Here is a 23,272-nt window from a genome sequence, read left to right as displayed (position 1 = left end):
CCAAAAAGCTACCAACCTAACTAACGCACACTTTGCAAAACTCAAGCCACACCATAAGCTACACAGAGCAGAGGCTGTGTGTTTAGAAGAGTTTGTTCCATATCTAGCACAAGGGGGCCCTGATCCCAGCTCCTAGCAGTTACTATAATATTAATGATCATTTAATTTTGGGTGAGCCCCCCTTTCCTTATCACCCTGCATTGAGTCATGTCACAGATAACCAGGGACCTGATTCTGATCCCCCTTACACCACTTCAATGGAATGTCATTTAAAGCCTGATCCGGTACCACTGGAGTCAATGGGACTTTGGTGTGTGCAGGATCCAGCCCCTACACCAGTGTCAGCAAAATCAGAGTCAGGCTCTTTATTTGCTCTGTAAAGCACCATGCTATGGTGCACACATGCATGTTCCAGCGAGTCAGGGGGAATCAAATATAACAGTAAACAAGAACCAGAAGGGAAGATCTAGGCAATAAGCAATAAAACAGATCAGGGAATTCTGAAGACTTACAGCTAGACTCCCAGTGGTTATAAATCAGTGAGACTCCATTGACGGCATGCTATTTTCATGAGCTGTGTGTCAGCCCACTGCTACTTCTCGCTCCATCTGGCCTTTTATTTGAAAGGCACAAAGAAATTCAACAGCCCCTCAGGTCTAATCAGCCCCTATCGGCTCAGGAGCTCAAACAGAGCAAGAGAAAGCGTCACTGTGAAAACACGAATGCAGCTCTTGAAACTTGGCCCTGCCCCATCCCCACCATTCACTGGACGGATCCTGGCTTTACTTGGTGACCTCAGTCAGAAGACAGGAAGAAAAGGGAAGTTGAAAACCCACAAGGCTGTTGGTCCCACATCTGATGGTAACTGACTGGCATATGATCAAGGTCACCCATCATCCAGTTGGGACTCTCTAGTCCAGCAGTTCTATTTTCTGCAATGCTGCCAGCTTGTTCTGTGAATCCTGTTTCTTCCGAGCCCCGGGAAAGGTTCTGTAATTGGTTTGGGTTTCTGTTTAGCCCTTGAGAGCTTTCACATTATGATTGCTCTACAAAAGGCTGGCGCTTTTCTTCTTTTTATTTTCCCTCTCCCCTACCTCCCCCGCCCCAATTCTCAAAACTCAGATTGGAACTAGCTAGAAGTAAAAACCTTTTGGAAACAGCAGATCTGAGGACTCGGTACTGAAAGGTGGCATCTCAGCTAACTTGTCATACTTGGCCATGGCAAAGTGACCCAATTTCTAATCACGGGGGCGAACCTTCTTTCAACCGGGAAATGGCAAAAATCCCACTGATCTGAGTGGGGGTGGAACTCTGATTGTAAGCCCGTTGGAGTCAGGGTTGTTTTTCCGTTCTATGTCTATCCAGGGTCTAACACTAGCGCCCCGGGCAGTACAATGATCAGGAAGAGGAATGAATAGTGTAGGCCCAATAAACGAGTTCCCGCTGACATGGCAGATCGCTAGAAAACGTCTTGTCCTGGCCAGCCTCACAAGAGTCCTGCAAGCAGTGGAGAGGGAAGATGAATGCAAAGAAGGAAGGTGTTTTAAAAATCAGTCTTTCACTGTGCGCTGTATTGCTTCTGCAATTTGGAGATAGGAATTCCCATGAGACAAAAAAAAAAATCTGTTTGTTCATAAAAATACACTACATATGGCAAAAATGACAGTTGGCACTCATCCAGCACCTTTCATACAGAGATCTCCAAACACTTTACAGACCTTAATTAAGTAAGACTCACTGCTCCCCTGTGAGGTAGGTATTATTAGCTCCCTTTTATGGATGGGGAAGCTACAGCACAAAGAAGTTAAGGGACTTGCCCAAAATGTGTCAGTGGCAGATCCAAGAATAAAAGCTAGTAATCCTGCTTTCCGTTCTCTTGCTCTAAAAACCAACTAACGCGTCTCCCTCCTACTCTATGTCGAATGGACTAAACCCTGCAGACTTTATTCATTCCTTATTCAGGCAAAACTCCTGTTAATTTCAGTAAAGATTTTGCCTGAGGCAGGAGTGCTTGATTTGACCAAAAACAGATTTTCCATTATATGGATTTCAGCCAATTATTGCTCTGAAAATTCAATCTGCATCCTCTTGCGAGGATCCGTATCATCATAAATATAAAGGGAAGGGTAACCACCTTTCTGTATATAGTGCTATAAAATCCCTCCTGGATGGAGGCAAAACCCTTTCACCTGTAAAGGGTTAAGAAGCTAAGAGAACCTCACTGGCACCTGACCCAAAATGACCAATGAGGGGACAAGATACTTTCATATTCCTTTTGTTTTTCCTCAGCCTCAAATCTGGCTAATTCCAGTTTCTGTTGAACAGTGCTGTCTGTCATCCTAACCTCTCTGTTTTTAACTAACTTTACACCCAAGAGTTAGAAAGAAAACAAACAAACAAAAAAACTGGCTTGTAAAATTTTGCTGTGCTGTAACCTGATGCCTTTTTCTCTGATAGCTGTTCTCAGCCTACAGAAAAATCCTTTTGTTATGCCTGCTGCTCTGTCCCCCAGGCAGAGAGACAGAATCTACAACTGCAATCACCTTTTACAAAACCCTTTAAAATCTTTCTGTGCTTCTGGTTCAAAATGATCCCACCACTCTGCCACCATGTCAAGATTCCTTCCCCACTATGAACTCTAGGGTACAGATGTGGGGACCTGCATGAAAGACCCCCTAAGCTTATTCTTACCAGCTTAGGTTAAAAACTTCCCCAAGGTACAAACTTTGCTTTGTCCTTGAACCATATGCTGCCACCACCAAGCGTTTTAAACAAAGAACAGGGAAAGAGCCCACTTGGAGATATCCCCCCAAGCCATACACCCCCTTTCCTGGGGAAGGTTTGACAAGAATCCTCACCAATCTGTACAGGTGAACACAGACCCAAACCCTTGGATCTTAAGAATAATGAAAAATCAATCAGGTTCTTAAAAGAAAAATTTTAATTAAAGAAAAGGTAAAAGAATCACCTCTGTAAAATCAGGATGGTAAATACCTTACAGGGTAATCAGATTCAAAACATAGAGAATCCCTCTAGGCAAAACCTTAAGTTACAAAAAGACACAAAAACAGGAATATACATTCCCTCCAGCACAGCTTATTTTACCAGACATTAAACAAAAGAAAATCTAACGCATTTTCTAGCTAGATTACTTACTAACTTAACAGGAGTTGTAAGGCTGCATTCCTGATCTGTTCCCGGCAAAAGCATCACACAGACAGACAAACCCTTTGTCTCCCCTCACCCCCAGATTTGAAAGTATCTTGTCCCCTCATTGGTCATGTTGGGTCAGGTGCCAGCAAGGTTATCTTAGCTTCTTAACCCTTTACAGGTGAAAGGGTTTTGCCTCTGGCCAGGAGGGATTTTATAGCACTGTATACAGAAAGGCGGTTACCCTTCCCTATATATTTATGACATGTATGGATGCACTCCTGGGCTACCCCTGTCAGCCCTGCACTAAGAGGTCACCCCTCAATTATTCATTTTCTGCTCTGCCTCCAAATAATTCCCCTAAACTCCACCCACAATTCCCACAAGCCTCACTATCTCTGGGCAGGCTGAGAAGATACTGATTCAGAACTTCCAAAGCCTCAAGAGGTAAGAAAAATATTGTCCCCTCCTATATACATATTTTTTAAATCTTCTCTTACTTGACTGTATAATCCTTGCAGATTTTGCTTTGTTTTCTCTGTCTGATTGACAGAAATGCTATGAAGGGTGCCTGTCCAAAGACTGGACAGAACTTAAACATACATCCTCATGGCAGCAGTACCATTGAAGAGTCAAGGAACTTAAAAACTCAAATCCCCCTCCACCTCCAGTTCCCCTCACGTATGATCTCCCCCAGCCCATTTTCAAATGCCTGAAGGGAGTGGGGAGAGCGTTGCAACATGCTCCTGAGATTTGAGTGACTTTGGACCGAGTGGAGATAGGATGGGTATTCATGGCCTAAGGGGGAATCTGCTCAGTAAAGGGCTTTGGAGATTATCATGCAGGCCAACTTCCCTTCAGCATTTGATCATGGCCAGAAGCCATTTATTGCCTTGTATTCTCTTCTGCCACAAACGGGATCCCTGAAAGAAACGGAGTATCCTCTTACAGTTATAAATTGATACTGGGCATTATGAAGGCAAATGACTGTACAGGCAGCCCAAGAGGGAACGCAGCTCACCAGAAGGAAACTGAGCAGCGGGGAAACAGGAGAAGGAGCAGAGAGGTGTCCAGTGGCGGTCCATCAAGGGTCTGCCTGCACACATTTAAATAAATGGCAATGCTTCCCCCTGATTTCAGTAGTGCAGTATCATGTCCTCAGTGAAGGATACACAGGGCCCCCAGTTCTACTCCCGTGGTGCCGCCTGAAGAGAAGCAGCCAGAGCTCCCCAGCTGGAGATTTCACTGACCCAGGAGCTCCACCAAAAGGTGTAGAACCAGCATTGCCAGCTTCTCTGCCACTCACCCTGCAGGCCCTGCCATGGCTAGGAAAGGGTGAGAATGACCCTGCTTATTCACTGCTCCCACATCCTTCACTTCCCTCCCCCCACCAGTAGTTTGGGCTAGTCCCCCAAGAACTCTGGAACAGTGTAGGAACCCAGCTACTTCTGCTCAGATCTGTCTGGTGGAATACACAGCATGGAGGATCGGGGAGTGGCAGTAATACATTGACTATAGTAGCAGATCAGGGCTCCATTGTGCTAGGCACTGAACTTACACATAGCAAGAGACCGACCCTGCCTGAAATGCTTATTATCTACACAGCCAAGTCAGATAAAGGGTAACAGAGGAAAGAGGCCCAGAAACTCGCTCAAGGTCACACAGAGCCACAAATAGAACCCTGGTCCGATCTCCTCACAGCCAAACCAGGCCCCTACTTACTCCCCCGTCAACAAGAGCCCACAGAAATGGGAGAGGTCTAAAAAGACCCAACAAGTTGCTAGGCACTTTACAGGCTTGGTCCTGCCCTGAAGACTACACAGTCTAGGGACACATAGACTGTATTGTCCCACAAGTTTATAACAATTGGGACCATCCCATAGAATAGGGATGGACGGCAACCCTGTAACCTGCCTCTGCCTCTTTGTTCTATAATTGGCTCCAAATGGTCCTTCTCATTCTCTTGGTCTCAGGCTTGACACTAAGCCAATGAGGGGCATGGTCTTCCCTGGACCTTAACATCCAGTAAGTCAACTGCTAACTAACTCCTGCTGTTAGCAGAAAGACCATGGGCCCAGGACACAGGCCTATAGATCTCCTGTGGACCTACAGGATGCTTAGAAGCCTCTTTGCTATGATGTATTCAAGTTGGTGGGGCCTGATGAGATTTACTCTAGGCTACTTAAGAAACTGGTTGAAGCAATCTTGGAACAGTAAGCAATTACTTTTGAGAACTCATGGTGGACAGGTGAGGTCCCAGAGGACTGGAAAAGGGCAAACGTAAAACCTTTAAAAGGGGGAACGAAGAGGAACTGGGGAATTATAGACCAATCAGCCTGACTTTGATACCTGGAAAGATACTAGAACAAATTATTAAACAATCAATTTGAAAACGCCTAGAGGATAATAAGTAATAGTCAATATGGATTTTTCAAGAACAAATCATGCCAAACCAACCTAATTTCCTTCCTTGACAGGGTTATTGGTCCAGTGGTTAGCAGGGGGAAGCAGTAGGCATGATATATCTGACTTTAGTCAGCTTTTTGGCACAGTGCCCACATGACATTCTCATAAGTAAACTAGGGAAATGTGATCTAGATGAAATTACTAACAGGTGGGTACACAATTGGTTGGAAAATCGTACTTAAGGAGATCTAGTGGGGTCCCACAGGGGGTTGACTTCGGTCAAGTACCATTCAACATTTTCATTAATGACTTGGATGATGGACTGAACAATACAATGATAAAATGTCAGGATGACACCAAGCTGGGAGGGGTTGCTAGCATTTTGGAGGACATGATTAGAATTCAAAAAGACTGTGATAAATTGGAGAATTGGTCTGAAATCAACAAGATGAAATTCAGCAAAGAGAAGTACAAAGTATGACACTTAGGAATGAAAAATCCAATGCATAAACTACAAAGTGTGGAATAACTGGCAAGCTGCAAGTACTGATGAAAAGGATCTGGGAGTTACAGTGGCTCACAAAATGAATACGAGTCAGCAATATCATGCTGCTGCAAAAGAATTTATATCATTCTGGGATGCGTTAACAGGAATGTTGTATGTCAGACACAGGAAGTAATTGTCCTGCTCTACTTGGCACTGGCAAGGCCTCAGTACTGGAGTACTGCGTCCAGTTCTGGAGGCAACATTTTAAGAAAGACGTGGAGAGGAGCAATGAAAATGATAAAAGATTTAGACACATGACCAGCGAGAAAAGATTAAAGAACTGGGCACGTTTAGTCTTAAAAAGAGAAGACCGGGGGGGATCTGATAACAGCCTTCAAATAAGTAAAAGGCTGTTTTAGAGAAGATGCTGACTGTAGCAGGGCAGTCACCCTGCTCTGGTTGGAAGGGGTTAAAAACAGCCCTGCAAAAGGGCTGTCCTGGGGAGCCAATCAGGAGCGGGCTTGAGGCAGCCAATCAGGGCCAGGCTGGGCCAGTATAGGAAGGGCTAAGGGAGGAGCTGGGTCAGTCTCACTCCAGCTTGGAGTTAAAAGGAATTAGCTGCCTTGGAGCACAGGGTACCAGAAGCAGAGCAGGGAAGAGGAAGAGGAGCTGGGGATCTCCAGCCTGGCAACTTCCCAGGCTGAGGCCTTGTTAAGGCCTAAGGAGATACTGGGTCTGCGGAGGTGCAGCTCAGGGATAGGCAGAGGCAGCTGGTCCAACCCCCTTGCCAATGATGATTGGCCAATTTGGACTGCAGTTTGCCCCAGAGAAAGGGGGGCTAGATGATGAATAGCAGTAGCCACTGAGGCAAGGTGGGCATAAGGGGAGGGGGTTCCTCTGGGAGGGGAGACCCAGAGTGTGGGCTACTGCTGTGGACAGGCACTCCAAGAAAAGGGGAACTGGGGTCCGGAAGGGACACGGGGGTCTGAGGCAGGAGAGACACTGGTCAGTAGGAGGCGCTCTGAGTGCTGGAATGGCTAATTCCCAAGGCAACCAGCAGCAGGTGCCACGCAGGTGAGTGCTCGACTTGCTACACTGACCAATTGTTCTCCATGTCCACAGAGGGTAGGACAAGAAGTAATGGGCTTATTCTGCAGCAAGGGAAATTGAGGTTAGATATTAGGCTAGATCCTAACTATAAAGATAGTTAAGCACTGGAACTGGTGACCTAGGGAGGTTGTGGAATCTCCATTAGAGGTTGGACAAACACCAGTCAGTGATGGTCTAGGTATACTTGGTCCTGCCTCATTGTGTGTGGGGCGGGACACTGGACTGACCTCTCGAGGTCCCTTCCAGCCCTACATTTCTAGGATTCTGCAATGTCACTGTCAATTCTGCTCTTAGCACTTGTCTTATAGGGTCAGGGTTCTCCTTCCAGGGCATGGTCGGGGTGCACTGATGGGGGAGGATAGAGAGATCCAGCACTGAGTGGAGCTGGTGAATTAATTGTGATGCACTAGCAGACCATTGCATAAACAACTGCATTTAAAACAAAGATTAATGTAAAAAGTTTTGTAATTATTGCGCTTCCAAAATGGCACCCAAGTTAGGGCTCCCATTAATCTGTAATTGAGGAGAGGGGAGATAAAACATTTAGAGGCCTGACTTTAACTCTGAAAGGCTTATAACCACAATAGGAATCCTGTGCCAGATCCCCAGCTGATGTAAACCAGCATAGCGCCATTGATTTCCAAAAAGTTACACTGACTTACACCATCTGAGGATCCATTCCCCTTTAGAGTTGAATGGCACTGGCCCACTGAACCCGAGCATTTCCACCGCCTGCAGGACAGGAACAAGGCTAAAGAACTATCCTGAAGAGCTACCCTCTCACACTGGTGCACGCACAGACACTCTGGTCACATGCATGCATATCCAGACACTCAGTCGTGCACACCCACACGTGCCCCCTGTTCTCACACGCTCATACAAGCACTTCCAGGCACACGCACTCACTGACCCAGCTGGACTCTGGTTTCCAGATAAACAAGGGGCACTTGACTTCAGTCATTTACTCCAGATTCAAAACACCAGTGATGAATCGTGTAAAAACTTACATTTTGGGGGCACCTTCCGGGAATCCCCTCTAGCCCTCTCAGCAGCCTTGTCCTCCCATACACCTGATCATCCCCCTCCCTGGCTAGTCAGGGCCTTTTTACCACTGAGCAGTGCGCAGCATTGCCTGAGCGCTGTCGCATTCCCACCCTCTGAGAGCAACAGAGCTCAGAGTTCGCACATTACAGTGGGCTAGGCTGCCGAAAGGGCACGCTGCAGTTTTTAAACACGAGGAAAGCACTAACTGGGCTTTCCGCAGGGAATCTGCTCCCAAATCAGAAGGCTGGGAGAAAGAATAGGGTTTGTTTCCTGCCAGGACATCATTTCTTGGTTTGCAGCAGGATGGGGCAAGCTACTCTTCATCAGAAGTGCTTTCCCCTTATATATCTCTGTCCCACACATACCATGCTCAAATAGTTTTTTCAGAACCCATCAATGCTACTCCTATCTCCACCAGTGGGGTCGCTGCTGAGTGAACTCACGTGCCTCCAGGTACTACCAGTGCGGGGAGAGAGAGGGGCTAGGCAAGGGAAATGGATTCAGTTCTTTTTCCGTCAGACTGCATGCAAGGAGTTGTGGCAGTCTTTGTAGCTACAGTTCCCAGTGCTCATTATGGAGAAGAACCAAAACCAGAAATGGGAGAAATACCCAGACTGTTACCGGACCTTTTCATGCCTTCACTGCAGGGGCTTCCCTCAAATGCTACTGAAATTAGGAAAGTATAATATTTAGTTTCTGCTGTATAACAGCTCTTCCCTTATCCTTAGCAGTGTGAGAGGTGCAAGTTCTTGCTAAAGTTTCTCCCAGGGGCCTTGTCTAGACTAGGATTTAGAAGGTGTTTGCTAACACGTGTCAAATGCCTAGCGTAGACAAGGCAGTGTCAACTAAGCCAAGTTAACAGATGATAAAGACACACTGCCTTGTCTACACTAGGCACGTAACATGTATTAGCAAACACCTTTCAAATCCTAGTCTGGACAAGGTCAGAGTGAATAGTAAAGACACTAGATCAAATAGTTTAGGCAGGGCACGTATCTGGCCTGAACTCTCCATGAGCTCATTACAGGCTGCGATCCTACAAGCTGTTCTGTTTGGGCTCACTCCCACATGTTGGGGTGCCTGGGGCTCGCTGCAGGAGAAGGGACAGCTTGACTGAACAGGAACTCATTAAGGGAACTTAGGTGCTCCTTGCTGGGTTTCTTCAGTGAAGTGGTGCTGTTGCTTCTGCTTTAGATCCTCCTGTTGGAACATCCAGTCTGGGGGAGCAGAACAACCTTCCTGCAGAAGACCTATTCCATTCCATGCACCGCGGGGGCCGGCATACAGAATGGGGATGAAAGTCAAGGGATTTAAATTTGTTTCTATTTTCTCACCTTTTCTCTGAGTTCATGCCCCTAGGATCAGGTTTTCAACAGCATTCAGGGCCAGACTTTCACATGCTCAACACCCACAATCATCACCAGGTTTTCTAGAGAATAGAACTCCAGTTGAAGCCTCTAGATAAGGGCTAGCTTTTAAGAGTGCTCTGCACCCAACATGCCCCCACTCTGCTGAGCTCTTTCTGGCACCGGTGCCCTGGGGGTAGAGCCATCACCAGCAGCAGATGTCTCCCAGGCAGGAATGTGCAGACTGCTTCGGAGGAAACAAGCATCCACCAGAGCTTTGTCCAGAACCGGCTCTACTCCAGCTTCTTCCAAAGGTTTGAAAAATGCCTTTTGGTGCCACCTCTGCGCTTGCTGGAGTGGCCATGCCAAAACGCCACAAGAAAGGCTGCTCTTGGGTCACTCACAGCTGCGTGCTGGGTGAAGTCTTCTCAGGCTCTGCTAGATGGGACACCTTCTGGGGCGCGTAAAGGCAAAAAGGCCCAGTTCTGATCTCACAGTTGCTTAACTCCCCTGACCTCAGTGAGGAGACACCTGTCCTGCACCAACGGACGTGAGAGCAGACTCAAGACAATGGTGTGCAGGGAGGGAGCCAGATACTGAAGCGAGTCAGAGGGCTCAGTTCTGCTCTCTGTAGTAACTCCAATAAGCCTATGGACCTACCTGAGGGTATGTGTTTGGTGCATGTGAAAGCTGAATCAGTCTCAAAATGTTTGTCTGATGTCACAACTAGCCCTAATTTTGCCAAGTGGCCAGTTCCTGTACACCCAGTGAGTCAGGGGCCCAGTTTAATTTCTAAATTCTTTGAGTATTTTGAACATATCCAGTGGAGATTTGCTCTTCTCCCAGATCTAATCTTTTTCTGCTACTTAAAACTGTGTATTATGATGTTCTTAGGCAGGCATAATCCTATGAAGGAGCTTAACAGCACCAAACCTGCAGAGATCCAAGGTGCAAACAGAGAAGTTCTTATCAGTTTCGTCCTGGTGCAGAGATATAATTTGAGGTAATTTGCAGCAGCTCCCTTGCCTCACCTGATCTAGAAATGGAATCAGGATCCTGATTTGCATCCTACTCCAATAGCCTGGGAGGATGCACGCAAGATTTCAGTTGGGGACAAAAAGAAAGTCCTGACTGTATACGCCTCTCCATGCTACTGGCAATAGCCAGCTTCCTAAAAGGATCTATATATTCTGTGCATGGAGAGAATTTCATTTCTTCCACCGCTGAGGAGGAACACAGCAGTTCTTTAGCAACACGGCACAACAGTTTAATACAGGAAGAAAGGAAGAATACCATGAGGAGGTGCATGTATCCCACCACTGGCCAGGGGAAAAAGGGGGCTAACAAACTTCATCAACACTACCTGCCACACCCTGAGGAGATTTTAACAAGCTATGATCTTAGAGGGAAGGGCTGACAAACGAGCCTCATTAGGGAACTAGACCTTCGAAAGGAAAGATTTGGAGCAGGGGAGTGGCCTGACCTGAAGAAGAGCCAATGCTTAATTTGTACTGAAAGAAGTGCCGGGGCTCAAGCAGTTTTGGTTTTTTTACATTTATAACTGATGCAGCAAAAGTGCCAGGGCTCTGAACTGCCAAGCCTAGAGGTGCCGGGACTCAGTCCTGAGAGAAGAGCTTACCCTGCCTATAGGGCTCAATGCCGAACCATACTACAGGTGGGTAAGTGTCTGTCTAGACAGACTGTTGTGGACTCCAAAGGCCAGGGCTGTCATGTTTAAGGAAGAACCGGGGCACTGGTGCATTAGCCTCCCAAGGGTGGGGGAGTAAAAAAAAAAAACCAAAAAAACCAAAAAAACCCCACAACAATGCCAGTTCAGACAGCACTATGGAAGTTGGTGGATTCAGCAGTGATCAGTCGATACGACATCCAATGGGAAACTCAGGGGCCATTTGGGGAAGGCAAGATGTAATTGTTCAGCTGGAGTGTAGCCAGGAGAACATGCTGCATTAGGTGCTCCAGCAAGTCCTGTACAGTGGTATTAGGCAGTGTTTCCCAGTGGTTAACACCTTTGGAGACTAGGTTAAAAGCCAAACAGATGGCAGCTGGTCCAGGGCTTGAGGACAGTTATATTGCCGCTTGAGCCACAGCTCCCACTGGGAAGTTAGGCCTAGATCCTCAAAGGTACTTGAGTGCCCAACTCCCATTGATCCCCTTTGAGGATCTGGGTCTTAACAAGCATTTCTCTCTGGCTTTCTCTGAAACAACGCTCAGGAATGCTGCCCAGTGCAGTTCCTGACAAGGGACGTAAACCAGCCAACCAACCGCAGCTCTCTCTCATCCATGTCCGGATGCACAGGTGCTGGCTCTTCCGACCCATTCTGCAGTCATTACCACCATCAAAGCTCTTCAGCTTTGTATAACAGCACACCGCCTTCCACCCAGAATGCTTTTCCTTGTTGCACATTGGCCCTGGGCTTCCCTATCAGACTCATGACCCCTGCAAAATCCCTTGGGGAAATAGTAAACCTTGTTCCTCACAAAAGTTATGCCCAGAGGGAAGCTTTCACTGATGAGCGAAGCCTGTTGTACACGTGCAGGTTTTGGATACATCTGCTGCATCAGACTCAGAGATCCCAAGGTCAGTTGCAGATTGCTCCCAATTCAAAACTGTCACCAAGAATCTGAAAACTTTCCCCGAAATCTTTCCGACTTTTCAAGAAACACTTGCCATTGCAGAGTAAAGAGCCAAGGCAAAATCAGGGAGAGAGAAAAGTAAAAAACACTCTACCACTGAGCTGGAAAATACTGCATGTCCTGTTGATATGATGTGGTTATAGACATGATGTTTTGTTGGATGTGGTTATAGATAATGAACAAGATCCAGACTGACAGAGTGGATATGTTTGCCCTAGATCAGCAATTTAGTCATATAAACACCTTAAAAATAGGCTGAAAAGCTGAATGCAAAGCTATAAACTGTTTCCCAATACTGCTGTTCATCACATATGTACAGTCCACTTGTGTCCTTTGGATCCAAAGAGGAAAGATGCCCTGGTAGATAAGGACTCTGACCTGCATTCTGATCCTTGCTCTGACTCAGACTTCCTAGGTGAGTTACTTAGACCTGCATTCTCAATAACATCCCCTGATTTTGCATGACCAATTTGAGTTGTCTAAAGCCGGATTCTGAGAGGTGCTGTGTAGGCACAGATCCAACTGACTTCCCTAGGGATCTCCAGTTGGGGGTCCAAAATTAAGGGATCCTCTGAAAAACAGAAGCCTACTTCTCTCTGTGCCACAGTTTTCTCCTCTCCAAAATGGGGACAACCCTCCCTCCCACAGAGGTGTGCTATGAAGAGATACTCATCCCTGTTTGGGAGGGGCACAGATAGTGCTCATTACGACAGTATGGTAAAGCCTAGCAATCAATTAGAAGGTGAACCAAAAAGAAGTTGACTCTGTTCCTACGTGAGTCAAGGAAGGAGAGTTTGATGTTTGGCACACGTGGGGCTGTGAAGGGGATAACTGGTTAGAAGCCACTGGCACTATAAGTCCCAGAGTCCTGTCATAATTGATTTGGGCTGACTGCCAGCATGACTGGAGTCTCCAGATTCAGAACAGTGGAATGTGGAAAAGGCTCTTATGGGCAATGACTACCTTGTGGCACAAGTCGGTTGATCTAGTTCCTAACTGACAGGTGTCCACGTCCCAAAACCATTATCACAATTGCCCCCCTGGCTGGCAGTCTCAGCAGAGGGTCCAGGAACTGAATGAACGATGCAGATTGAACTCCTCACTCGGCCTATGGAGTGACCTCGCCAGGTCAGGCATGAGGCCCTTTGGTAGGGAACTTGCACTGTTGCTGAAACCTGTTCTGTGGACAAACAGGCTTCAGTCTCCAGGGCTTTCACCAACACTAAATCCGAATGAACAGGAGGACTGTGTTTATGGACTTATCCACCGCTGGTATAAAGGAGTGTAGCTGCATTTAAGTTAATGGAGGGCTTAACCCCTAGGACAAAATGCAGCTGTTTCTCTATTTTAACCAGCCTTCCCCACAGGTACTAGTATTCTTTGTTTCCATTTATAAAGACTCCCTTGGCTAATTATCAGCGATGCTTTCAAGGTTCCTTCCCCACTCTGAACTCTAGGGTACACATGTGCGGACCTGCATGAAAACCTCCTAAGCTTACTTTTAGCGGCTTAGGTTAAAACTTCCCCAAGGTACAAACTATTTTACCTTTTTCCCTTGGACTTTTGCTGCCACCACCAAACGTCTAACCGGGTTTATTATTGGGAAAGAGTCGTTTGGAAAAGTCTTTCCCCCCAAAATCCTCACCAAAACCTTGCACCCCCCTTCCTGGGGAAGGTTTGATAAAAATCCTCATCAATTTGTATAGGTGACCACAGACTCAAACCCTTGGATCTTAAGAACAATGAAAAAAGCATTCAGTTTCTTACAAGAAGTATTTTAATAGAAGTAAAAAGAATCACCTTTGTAAAATCAGGATGGTAAATGCCTTACAGGGTAATTAGATTCAAAACATAGAGAATCCCTCTGAGCAAAACCTTAAGTTACAAAAAGACACAAAGACAGGAATATCCATTCCATTCAGCACAGCTTATTTTCTCAGCCATTTAAAGAAATCATAATCTAACGCATATCTAGCTAGATTACTTACTAAGTTCTAAGACTCCATTCCTGTTCTGTCCCCGGCAAAAGCATCACACAGACAGACCGAGACCCTTTGTTTCTCCTCCCTACAGCTTCGAAAGTATCTTGTCTCCTCATTGGTCATTTTGGTCAGGTGCCAGCGAGGTTATCCTAGCTTCTTAACCCTTTACAGGTGAAAGGGCTTTTCCTCTGGCCAGGAGGGATTTTAAAAGTGTTTACCCTTCCCTTTATATTTATGACAGATGCATTAAAGGACTTTCCCCATTACTATTCCAATGCACACTTGATAGTCACCTTTCTTCAGATGGGAGCCTTTGGGGCTGGGAACTTTCAAAGCTGCCTGGCAGATTTGGACATCCAATTCCTATTCATTTAATGATGTCCAGAAACCTTCGACAGCTTTAAAAATCCTCCGTCCAAAGCTTCTGGGCCAAATCTATGCCTGGTGTATGCAGCTGCAGCTCCACGGACTTCAATGGAGCTCTGCTTCCTTCTAGCAGGGCTCCATTTGGCCCCTTTGCAATGGGTTGGTCTCAGCTAGTGAGAGAGGTTGCCTTCGGCCCCCCACCCACCAAATGGAGAATTGGTTACAAAAATAAAAGCCCCTCTGCTACTTTTTCACCACCCCTACTTGTCACTCTGTCAAATGATCCATTAAAGTCTCTCTTTCCTTTCAAAGGGACGGAGAATGTGGCTGTCAGAGAGCCACAGCTCCATATCCATCTCGATAAGTAACTGCCCAGGCCAGAAGAAGAGCTCTGTGTGGCTCCAAAGCTTGTACCTTGCCCTTTTCTTGCAGCGACAGGATTTAAAGAGGCTGGGGGAGGGGCAACGCTGGCCATCAGCTACAGGAAAGCAAAGACTCTCTTCCTGCGAGGATACAAGACATACAGCTGGGACTGTCAACATTATCTTGGAGCATAAACAGAGGTTTAGTTTAATGGCTCATTAAATGTAATTACATTCACAAAGTCATACTCCGATAGCATCCCACGTGCTCACACACTACAGGGATGGGCGCATGCAAGAAAACAAAGCCCAGGGCCCGCTCCTGTCCTCAGGCGCACATGTCCAATCCCTGCTAAAGTTATGGAGAGTTGCACATCTCTAGATCCTCAGCTAGCTTCCAAGGACCTGCAGTGATTTACACCAGGATCCAGCCCCAGTGGAGTTGCCTTAATTTTTAGGTAGCAAAACAAAAGCAGCCTAGTTCTCTCTTTCATAAAACCCTCATTAATATGCAGGTGTGTCCTTCAGATGGGCACAGCACTCAGCTGCCACTCCGACAGGGTGACTAACATTGACAGGCATTGCCTGTCTGTCTGTCACTAGGAGAGTGGGAGCTTTGGTGCCCATCTAGTGGCTGAGCCACAGAAGAATCCCTTACCTCTTCCAGCCAACAGACTTAGTTCATTCTCAACTTATTTCTATCTAGCTGTGGTACTCCTCTAGCCCCCTTAAACCTTGGGGTATCTGAGCACTTCACAATCTTTAGTGTATTTTGTCCTCACGACACCCGCGGGAGGCAGGGCAGTGCTATGATCCTCATTGTACAGATGAGGGAAACTGAGGTACAGAAAGGCTACGGTTACACAGGAAGCCTGTGGCAGAGCAGGGGATTGAACAGAGGTCTCCACAGTCCCAGGCTAGTGCCTTAATGGCTGGAACACCCTTCTTGCTAGAGTTCCAGCAATGGAGGCTTTTAGCTCTGAAGATCCCACATTCAAACCTCAATGGTGGCTTAAGCAGGATCAGTTTTACTTCCATGTAATCAAAATTAGACAGACAAAGAAATGCATTCTGGGGTGGGGAAATAGCATACTAGCTGCACAAAGTGACCGAGAACCTAGGTAAGGGCTGCCTCCAACAATACCTGCCCTCTGCTGCTGTCCTTCACCATTGGATATAGATCTGGATAAGGCACTAAGCCAACACTGGTGGCCCTGGGAAATAACCATCTTAGACATGGGCCAGGGTCAAATGTATTGGATCTCTTCGCAGCGTTTGACACATTCGTCATGGAGTGCTGCTGACTAGCCTCAGAGACCTGGCAGAAGCAGATGGAGTTGTTTTACTTGGTCCTTCTTACAGGATGGAAATGAAATACCATTTAAAACCTGCTGAGCAAATATTGGAACCATAACTTCTCTTTTGGCAATCAAACAAAAGGATCTTCCAAGCCTGCCTAGGCATGGCACCATTCAAATCTCCCTCAGTCCTCCCCATTGGCCAGGACCAATCCCAAACCAGTCCCAGCTCTACCCCAGGGTCAGGACTAGCCAAACCTAACCAGGCTCTGCCTACTATATTGGCACTGTAGAATAGATTCATTGGGTCATAGAACTGTAGAGCTGGAATGGACCTGAAGAGGTCATCAAGTCCAGGTGGCAGGACCAAGTAACCCTAGATCAAGAGTGGGCAAACTATGGCCCAGGGGCTGCATCCAGCCCTCCAGATGTTTTAATCTGGCCCTCGAGCTCCCGCTGAAGAGCGGGGTCTGGGACTTGCCCCGCTCCAGCCAGGGAATGGGGTTGGGGGCTTGCCTCATTCCACACAGCTCCCAGAAGCAGCAGCATGTCCCACATCCAGCTCCTATGCATGGGGCAGCCAGGGGGCTCCGCACACTGCCCTTGCCCTGAACCACGGCCAATGGGAGCTTCAGGGGTGGAACCTGTGGATGGGGCAGCTCGCAGAACTACCTGGCTGCACCTCCGCGTAGGAGCCGGAGTGGGGACATGCTGCTGCTTCTGGGAGTTGCTTGAGGTAAGCTCACACTAGAGCCTTCACCCCTGATCCCCTCCCATGCCCCAACCCCGTGCCCGACTCCTGATCCTCCTCCCGCCCTCCGAACCCCTCGGTCCCAGCCCAGAGCACCCTCCTGCTCCCCTAACCCCTCATCCTCAGGCCCCCCTCCCAGAACCCTCACCCCAACCCCAGCCTGGAGACCCCTCCCGCACCCTGAACTCCTCATTTATGGCCGCACCCTAGAGCCCACACCCCCAGCTGGAGCCTTCACCCCCTCCCACACCCCAACCCCCAATTTCGTGAGCATTCATGGCCTGCCATACAATTTCCATACCCAGATATGGCCCTCAGGCCAAAAAGTTTGCCCACTCCTGCCCTAGACCATCCCTGACAAGTGTTTGTCCAGCCTGTTCTTCAAAACCTCCAAACCTCCCTTGGAAGCCTATTCCAGTGCTTAACTATCCTTATAGTTAGAAACATTTTCCTAATATCTAACCTACATCTCCCTTGCTGCAGATTAAGCCCATTAATTCTTGACCTACCTTAAGTGAACATGGAAAACAATTGCTCTCAATCCTCTTCATAACAGCCCTACCACAATTGAAGACTTATCAGGTCCCACCTCAGTCTTCTTTTCTCAAGACAGTTTCTCTGAATTTTTTTATCCTTCCCTCACAGGTCAGATTTTCTAAAGTTTTTGTCATTTTTGTTGCCCTCCTCTGAACTCTTTCTAATTTGTCCAAATTTTTCCTAAAATGTGGCACTCACAACTGGACACACTACACCAGCTGAGGCCTCACCAGTGCCAAGTAGAATGGGACAGTAGCCTCCTGGGTCTTACATATGATACTCCTGTTAACCCACCCCAGAATGATATTAGCCTTTTTTGCAACTGCACCACATTGTTGACTCATTCAATTTGTGATCCACTCTAACCCCCAAATCCTTTTCAGCGGTACCACCATTGAGCCAGTTATTCCCTGTTTTGTAGCTGTGCATTTGATTTTTGGTCCCTCAAGTGGACTACTTTGCACTTCTCTTTATTGAATTTCATCTTGTTGATTTCAGACTAACTTTCCAATTTGTTGAGATAATTTTGTATTCTAATCCTGTCCTCCAAAGTGCTAGCAACCCCTCCCAACTTGGCATCATCTACACATTTGAAAAACATACTCTCTACTCCATTATCCAAGTTATTAATTAAAATATTGAATGGTACCAGACCCAGGACTGGCCCTGCGGGACCCCACTAGATATATCCTCCCAGGTGGACAGTGAACCATTGATAACAACTCTTTCCGTATGGTCTTTCAAGCAGTTGTGCACCCACCTTCTAGTAGGTTTCAGAGTAACAGCCGTGTTAGTCTGTATTCGCAAAAAGAAAAGGAGTACTTGTGGCACCTTAGAGACTAACCAATTTATTTGAGCATATTTATTTGCTCAAATAAATTGGGTAGTCTCTAAGGTGCCACAAGTACTCCTTTTCTTTTCACCTTCTAGTAATTTCCCCTAAACCGCATTTCCCTAGTTTGTTTATGAAAATATCATATGGGACTGTGTCAAAAGCCTTATTCATATGTCTGAGTTCAGTTCCTGTAGCTCTTAAAATATCATCACACTATTCCCTACAAAAAGACAAAAGCATTTGTTTTGCTTTGTATCCCTGTCTTCTGCCCTAGTCACATCACCTTACAGCCACCTTTCAGGCCAAGGACTCCTCCCTTATTTACTCACCAGATAGGTCACTGTTAATTTATGCAGACCACTCCCTTTGCATCCCATCCCTGCTGCCCCTTGGAACTCTCGCATGACTTTAACACAGGTATAATGCCCTCAATTCCAATGGAGCTACTGCTACTGTCAACTGGTATAAATGAGAGAGGAATCAGGTCCTCAGATACGAGGCCTGGTTTCCCAGCTCACCGCCTTTACTCATTCTGCAGTGGATCCTCCTACATTTTAAAGTGTGATAACATATCCCAGGGTGGCCAGATATTATGTCATCATGTCGTAGGTCTGACCTTTGACCCTGTGAACAGAACTGCACCCTGCTGTGGGCTAATGCTTGCACAGCGTTCCCCCCCCCCCCAACTGTCTCTGTTGCAATGAAAACCCTCTTGGGACCAATTCTCCTTTTACTGCTATCGGTGTTGCACTGTTGGAACTCCATGAGGCTTGATTCTGAGCTCATTTATTCTGGGGTACATGAGGTATAACTCCAGATAAGACAATGGATTTGGGCTTTAATCCTTACTTATGCTCACCAATGTGAGTAAAGGGGATCTGTCTCTGTGCACGCCATGGACAGGGTACTAATCCCATTTAATGAGTGAATGAGAGGTGGGTCTCTGATGCAGAACTCTGCATGGAAGACACCCAAGAGATATATATTTATGCTGGGAGAATGAGGTTTGCAGTGAAACTACCCAGAGACACACCACCCATATCCCTGATAGATTTTGACTTTGCAGAATGAAAAATGTGGCATGAACTCTCTTAACATTTCCAGCAGATGAAGCATGAAACACACTTTCAAGAAAAAGACAGTAATGGAGCCGCGCTAAATATTTCATCTCAGTAGCAAAACAGCCATGTGAAAGGTCAGCACTTCAATCTGTGAGCAGCTCAGCCAGGGTCTCAATTTCTGCTCTCGTAGCAGATGTGCAGGAAAGGAAATCAGATGGGGGAGGTGGGGGGGGGAGGACAGACAAGATTGTGTGCCTATTGTTGTCTGTCTAAGCTTATCTACCTTCATTTAGTGGGGGTGACTGGCAGCCCTGGTGACTAGCGTCCTGGATTTATCCACAGGACACATACAACAATGGGCCAGGGTGGTTCTATTTCTGTTTATGTCTATTGTTAAATTAACTGATCTTGCTCAGGCCACACGTAATATTTTTTGATATTTGATATTTATAGCTCCTTCCCCTGTCAAGGAGAGGATTGGTAACTGGGCCATGACACCCCTACCCACACTTATATCTAGGGTGTTTCGTGACTGGAATTGAGCAGCCAGGTGCCTGAAAGAAATTCCAAAGGGAGGAAAGACCTAGGTCTCGCTGGGATCATCAGGCATTCATTCAGAGAAATCCTCTGGCCTGTGTTACACACAATTGTCCCTCCTGGCCTTAGAATCTATTAACCTGATCTTTGTCTATGGTAACTTCTGTCATAACTCATTCAATAGCCTTATACACTTGGATTCCCCTTCTTCCGTTGTCAAATCCACCTCTGTTCAGAGCAGCGCAAACACGAATCTGATCTTTCAAAGAAACTATGAGTTTTCCAGGTCTCAGCCTCTACTAGACTGTTGTTCATACCCCCAAACCATTAGGAGACAAAATGATGAGGAAAAGTTTGTTTTTCATCAGGGCAAGGGCCTTGTTGGACCACTTTGGAGTGGACCTTTTACTTGGAGCAGAGTGGGGAGTGGTGTGGCTGCTAAAGCCAATGAGGACACCACATTGAAGAACCCACGGCATGGGATATCAGTAACCCACACTGCAGTTTAACAAGGGCTCCTGAGTCATCTGCTCACAGCCCTTCATCAGCACTATGTCCATCACTACAGCCTGATCCTGCTCTCGCTGCACTAGGAGTAACCCCAATGAAGACTCACCACTGTAAAAATCCCTGGCATGAGGAGACTCAAGCCTGTTGTCTCATTAATTAATTTCCACTAGTGGCAAATGCTAATCTCCCATTATCACAATCTCTGGTTTATAAACAAGTGAAAACCCTTCCTACCCATTTAATGAGCCTATTATACTTCCTAGATCACTAGCAAAGCTGCCCAGCTTAGTACAACGCCTGACCCTTCTGAGGCTCTATTAATGCTAATTAACTAAAAACCAGGCTCAGGAACAGCCCAAATATTGACAAGTCACAAACAGCATCACATTTAAAAACTAAGCTTCTTAGGGCAGACCATTCAGGGAACTGGCGGAGGACAGTAAGAGAACTCTGTGTGTACTGATGGACTATTCCACAGCATATTTGAACGTCTCTACAATATACAGACAGAATCAACAACAGAGAGGAACTCCAGCTGCATGGCTAAATGTTACTATAGGCCCTTTTGCAGCAGGGGACAGAAATTCAGCCTCCAGGATGAGCTTAGAGGAAACAAGCCCCACCAATGGTGAAGCAGTCACCCATAGGGTGCAGGCAGTAATGTTCAGGCTAAACCCAGCTCTCCTTCCTAATTATGGACTGCAGCGAGAGACAACACAGAGATCCCTGGGAACAAAGGGATCTGATTTCCTTCATTTCAGCAAATCAGGCAGATGAGGCGGTCATTCGACTGTATGTATAGGAGAGCAAGGTTGGGGCTCTGCTGAGTTACCATGTCCCTGCTGTCCAGCACACCTGCATAGTGGGCCTGGTGGAAGCCCCATCACCTGGGACTTTTCAAACTTAGCCTAGGAAAAGCACAAGAAGTGCTGTAGGGGACAATCCTAGCCTGGCACAGAGATGGGTTTGCTAAATCCTTCCCCTCTCTGCCTGCTAGGATTCCTCAAGGAGAGGGTGTTACTGCTTTAAAAACACAAACACACAAGTTAGCCAAGAAATCGGAAAGTCCAACACGGCAGTTTGGGCTCTTGCAAGGCGCGGCAGGCTGCCGCCAGCCCTCCCACCCTTCAGTGGGGCTCCCCAAAGCAGAGCTCTGGAGCGGACGGGAGGAAATCAGCTAGGAAACAAATAGCCCAGTGTCAAGAGCTCACCCCGCTGCTCTAGCTGGCTGCTCTCAGATCATTCCCCGCAGCCATGCGAGTGCTTCACCATTCACCAATGGCCAGATCTGACTTTTCTTCCTTTTCTATGCACCCTCCTAGGTTTTTTTTCCCCCTTTTATAGGAGGCGGGGCGAGGGGATAGCAAGAGATTTCAGTTAAATTTCCTAGCTAAGGCGCCTGGCAGGGCTGTCAGCGAAGAGGAGCCATCCCCAGCATAACAGCCAAGCACTTTCCCCCAGGCGGGGTGGGGGGGGGTCTCCATGCAAGAGGGAAAGACCTCGCCGAGAAGTTTGCAGAGGGAAATGTCTCGCTGCCTTCTGGACACAGCTCCCCTTTTGCACCGGATTCTCCAGACCTCTCCTCTCTGGCCACACAGCCTCCCCGCAGACAGAGAGACGCCCGCCCCCAGCAAAGCAGCTTACCTTGCAAGCGTCTGCTCCGAGCGATCGCCTCCCGCCTGCTCTGCAGGCAGGACGGGCTGCGAGGCAGGGGCTGAGCTGCTGCTGAGGTAGGAGGTGATGGAAGCGCCTTCAGCTCTCTGAGCCTCGTGTATATTTCATGGCTGCGGTGAGCGCCCCTCGGCTGCAGGGGGCGCCCTGCTGCACCGCCTGGCCCCCGCCCCCCTACAAGGCGGTAGCGAGGTGTGGGGTGGCGACGGGACGAGACGATGGCATCAGAAATCCCGCTCCGAGCTCACTCGGGGGAAGCCACCGAGGATGCAACGCGGCGAGCAAGTGCACTGGCCAGGGGTGGCTCCCCCGCCCCCGCTGAGCCGGCCGCGCCGTGCCGCCGAGGGAGGAAGGAGGGCGGCCCGCCTGGGAGGCGGGGGCCACAGGAAAAGCAGGAGCCCAGAGCGGGGCTGGGACTTGCCCCAGCGCAGCTTCGAACTCGCGGAGCGGGGACAGGCGCCAGGCTGGAGCCAGGGGCACCCACACGCAGCAGTATCCCGCCTGGGAACGAGCAAGCCGGGCGCGGCCCGGAGGAGTCAGGGACAGCCCCGCCCCCGCTCCCGACGGGTGGATCGAAAACAGCGGCTCCCGAGAGAGTCCCGCCGAGCGTCCGGAAGCTTCAGAGCAGGCAGGGAGCCAACGGGTTAATCCCCGCCCTGGTACTCAGCCCAGCGCGCCAGCCGTGCAGGGCGCCTGCCATTGTTCCCGCGCCCAGGGCCACCAGCCGGGCCTCACCGTGTCCTGTCCATGGTGCTGGAATCCCAAGCCGCCCTTCCTCCTCCAAGTCATCTGTATTTCCTGTACACCTCTGCTCTGAATTCCCCACCCCTGCCACCAGCACCCCCAGGGCAGCTCCGGCTCTGCGCAGTTGCGAATGAAATCTTTGACCTTTGACCCTGGCCAAACTACACCGATCATTATGGGGGCAGGGGGGTTCTGAAATCAAGCTGCTGCATCTGCTTATCCCTCCCGGTTTTGGTAGGCCTGTGAGCTGCTTTGATCCAGTGCCAAGCGTCCCACCTAATGTACTCCTGGCTGCCAACTCAAAAGCGGGATCCGTGCTTCAAAAGGGCCAGAAAGGAAAACAGATGCCAAAAGCTGGACTTGGGCTTTGCCTGAGGCCTAGACAGGATTCGCACATGGATGAGATACAGATGAGATGGG

The 23,272-nt window shown here is 48.0% G+C and overlaps 1 protein-coding gene across 3 annotated transcripts in view; it reads right to left on the bottom strand.

Annotated features, from left to right (window-relative positions):
- Positions 1–22,921, bottom strand: part of LOC125641024 (protein FAM163A) — a 74,235-nt gene extending 51,314 nt beyond the window's left edge. For 2 of the 3 annotated variants that reach the window (XM_048860321.2, XM_048860323.2), the window contains exon 1: positions 22,082–22,918. The gene's annotated coding sequence lies outside the window, so the exon portion shown is untranslated. Of the gene's footprint in view, positions 1–22,081 lie in introns of all 3 variants that reach the window. The other variant, XM_075131501.1, reaches the window with a different exon arrangement.
- Positions 22,922–23,272: the final 351 nt, after the last annotated feature.

Source organism: Caretta caretta, chromosome 8 (genome assembly GCF_965140235.1).
Source record: "Caretta caretta isolate rCarCar2 chromosome 8, rCarCar1.hap1, whole genome shotgun sequence".
NCBI lineage: Eukaryota > Metazoa > Chordata > Testudines > Cheloniidae > Caretta > Caretta caretta.
This window is presented reverse-complemented; position numbering and strand designations above follow the sequence as displayed.